At 46.8% G+C, this 3,860-nt stretch overlaps 1 protein-coding gene across 1 annotated transcript in view; it reads right to left on the reverse strand.

Annotated features, from left to right (window-relative positions):
• Positions 1 to 2,792, reverse strand: part of LOC146187335 (cell adhesion molecule Dscam1-like) — a 668,136-nt gene extending 665,344 nt beyond the window's left edge. The window contains exon 1 of the mRNA XM_084607643.1: positions 2,448 to 2,792. The gene's annotated coding sequence lies outside the window, so the exon portion shown is untranslated. The remainder of the gene's footprint in view (positions 1 to 2,447) is intronic.
• Positions 2,793 to 3,860: the final 1,068 nt, after the last annotated feature.

The following is a 3,860-nucleotide window of genomic DNA, read 5'->3' on the forward strand; positions in this document are numbered from 1 at the left end:
CGATCAAAGTGACAGCTGCCGACTTTCACGGACGACGCTTGAACGCGAGTGGAGCCACGGGAACGGACCAGTTATGGGGCACCTTCTCTGCCGGCAATGTATCGAAATTCTGGCGCGTTCTGTCAGTGCAAACCTGTAGCCGTAAAACAGTGCGCGAATTTATTTTTTTTTTTTGCTGCCACGTTCAGAATAAACAGCAATGTTGCGTGGATCTGCGAGTGTGGAACGAAATGCATTTTCGAGTTTACTATTCGATCGCTGTGTTTCGCGCGAAGTCTGTGGTGCTAACTTCGTACTAAGTTTGGCAAATCCTGTCGTCTCTCCAAGCTCAGTCAGCTGAATTGTCTTTATTTAAGGAGGCAATTTACCGAATAATAAACAGAATGAATTCTGGCCAATTGGGTGATTTATTGGCACACCACTGGCAAGAGTGTTTTACTTCATAACACACAGGAGGAGCTAAAGGTAGCGGTGAAGATGAGTGAAAAGGTATGTGGCGAAAGGAGACTCCAGACCCAAGGCCCCTGATACCGACAATATTTTTCCAAGCCAAAGTGAGTTTTAATTGAATTTCATGGAAGTTTGTTCCGTGGCTGCTTCTGCGCAGCCAATAAGAAGTACATGCTCCTGCCGGCGAGCTCTTACGGCAGCAACTATGGCCTGGTGCAACACTTCCGTCAAAACCAACTTCGCATACGTCGAATGAATTTTTTAAAAATACACAGCGCAACAAACATAGGACAAGCGAGTAGACGGGAACAGCGCTGATGATGCACCAACTAGCTCAACTCACAGTTCTTTTGCACGTCGAAAGAAGCTTGCTGCAAGGTAGATACCTCTCGCAAGTCTCTGAAATTATGCCCCAGCGGCGCTAGAAGCGTGTGCGATATGGGAGTGTTTATTCATCTAACATTTTCAATAATCTGATCCTGTGAAGTGTCCCTGACATCTGCCTTTTTGCTCAAATATATCACCCCTAAAGCTTTATGCGCTTGTCATATGGGCTGCCAATATCCATCTCATCGTCTTAAGGTCTGCTATGAGGCTTTGAGCTCGAGCTTGTAATCAACGTAATGAAGTTCCTTACTCACGTTGTCATCCAGATCATTATTCGATCCGCATCTTTTATAGCTATGCGGTCAATTTCCCCTAATTCCAGCTTGTGCATTAGTTTTAACTTATATGCATCACCAGACTGCGTTGGTTTAACGCATAAAACGTGTGCCAATGAGGAATGAGCGCTGCCTCTCCTCCCCATTTCGGTCCATCGGCAGCGTCACTTCCGATCAGAAGCGCCGCCTACGTGATGCCCGCTTTCCGTCGAGACAGGTATCGCGGGAGTCTGCAACAATTACCAGAGTCCCTCGACAGGAAGAAACGATAAGGACGAATGTTGGTTGCCATGGAAAGATGTCGTGTCCACTCTCCTAGCAACTTGAGAGGAAACGTTGTACCTATAAACGCCTCTTATATAGTTACGTAGTGCCTCTAAATCGTAGGGTTACGTAATAATGCAATTCTAGAATAATGCATTCGCGTAATAATAATAATTCGCGTAATAATGCAAGTAACATAGAATGAAATGCCGAAAATCCACTTAATATGCAGTATCATAATAGTTCAACTTAAAAAACACTGAAACAGCCACGACTGTTCAGCATAGCTATTTTTATTCCACACCCATTAGTTGTTGGAATTTTCATTTCTTATATCAGGCTTCCTAATACATCAGTAGACAAGGATCATTTACATGCCGAAAATTTTGCTGGTTATCTGTCACTTCCGATTATCTTCAAACAATTTGAAATAACATTTTTCAGATCTTTTGAAACAACTTTTAAACTATATTTATCCAAAATAGGCATAATCATAAACCTTTCTTTGTTAAAGCGGCATCGTATGAAAGTATCAGCAGAGTTTTTCAAATTCTGCACTATAGTGGTAACAGCGGAGACGGATATATGCACAGAATATGAATCGCTCATTGAAGCTAAACGCTGAGGGTACTTTAGAGTTCTTGTTAAATATTTGTCGCCACTGCCTTCAGCGATGAAATCCGAAGAACGCCCCAGTCCGAAATATTACTTCCTTGCACTTATTGCTGTGATTCTGTACCTCAGTGCCGATCACAAAGTCGGCAATACTCACCTCTCGAATCTTGCAAGTTCTGTATTTTATTCTTCAGCTGAAGCTGCAGCCAGACTATTGGGCTGCTTGCTATACAAACATTGCATATCTAGAGCATTTACCCTGTCTCATGGCTACTTATGCGAGCCCGGGTTCGTAGTTAGAACCACTGGAGAGGGTCCTCTAAACGAGCCGAGCTGAGAAGCAGGACGCGAGGGAATGTTCTCCCGAAACGGTGCCGCATCGTGCGAGCTCTGACGAGCCGCGGCTGTGGTCAGGCGGCGCGCGAGCCTCTCGGACAGCGGCGCCGTCTCCCTCACCTGTTATCCGAGACGTCGTCGGTGCGGCAGGCAGGAATCAGGGCGTGCCGATGAAGCCTTCCCGCGTCAACGCACGTCGTGGCGTGGCTGGACATCGTCGCCGAGCGTCGTTGGATGCCACAGCGAAGAGGAGCCGCGAGGCCGCAGTGCCACAAATCCACGGTGCCGCCGTCGCAAGGTAGCCATGACCAGCAGTGCACTTCCCTTCTACCCTCACGCGAGCCAACGGCGGCTGCTTGCAGCCGCGCGCCCCTGAGACCGTCGGTGCTGCTCCTGCGGGCAGCGCTGTACAGCGGGAAACGCTGCTCCGGCGAGCGCCGGCAGTGTGCGAGGGAGATGGACAGAAGAGGCGAGGTGGAAAAGAAACAGCTCTAGCGAAAAGCAAAATACAAACATGAAAAGAAAGACACCGGCGCGGAAGAGGACGTGACGTCGAATTCTCCGGACGCATGCGCATTCGAGCGCGGAAGCGAGAGGCTGCGGAGAAGCAGCCACCACTTCCTGTGGCGCTGCGGTGGAGGCAGCTTCACTTTCGTGGCGCCGGTTTCGGGACCGGATTCCCGACAGCCCAGAGCTGCCGCTTTCATGCCCTCATTCTGCTCCTTCAAATGCTCGATCAGTGTTGTAAAAGAACATTGCTATTTCGGAGATGTAGCTCCAAATCAAATAGACTTCCAGAAATGAACTGCAGAAAAATAAAGAAACGCAGCAGAACACATGATCTATTCTTTCGACTGTTCATGTCTTGTTTCGAATAGCAAGCTTCATTACGTTTCAAAAGTAACACGCCTATCAATACGTTTTCGCCAAATTCCTGAAAAGGATCACTGCCCTCGATGATTGAGGGATCGGTAAAAGACCCAAGAGAAACGAAAGTTCTCCAAACATCACTTTTATATTGTAGAAAAACCTGACGTTTCGGATCCGGCTCAGATCCTTGTTCAGTGGTGACGCAAGGCTTGTTATATCCAGCGATAAGTAAACGATTTGTATAAGAGGTTATTGTCTGCAAAACTATAAAACTGTGGTTGCAACTTTTGCGTTTGCGTTGGCTAGTCTTTTGTAATATTCGCAAGATAAAATATCTCTTTATATCTGCAGGCGCATACTTTCAGAAGCCAGCAGTGTAGCAGGTATGGAACGGCACTTACACTATTCTATTCGTAACCTCAGCTGTATCCTATTTCTCAGACTGTAGTTACATTTGTCTTCCTTCTTGAATTTCAGCACATGTCCTGTTCTTGCCGATACATTGTATTTGCAAAGCCGTGGCTATTGTTTTCTTGAGTGAGATAAGGACTGGATGTTATGTTAGGAATGTAAGGGGCCAGGAATGTACTGGGGCCATGACCGCCCCAGTAAGTGGCGTTCTTTACGTTTACGAGCGACCAAGTCGTTCAGATCTCCGTATGA

Source organism: Amblyomma maculatum, chromosome 6 (genome assembly GCF_055883805.1).
Source record: "Amblyomma maculatum isolate TAMU_Amacu chromosome 6, ASM5588380v1, whole genome shotgun sequence".
NCBI lineage: Eukaryota > Metazoa > Arthropoda > Arachnida > Ixodida > Ixodidae > Amblyomma > Amblyomma maculatum.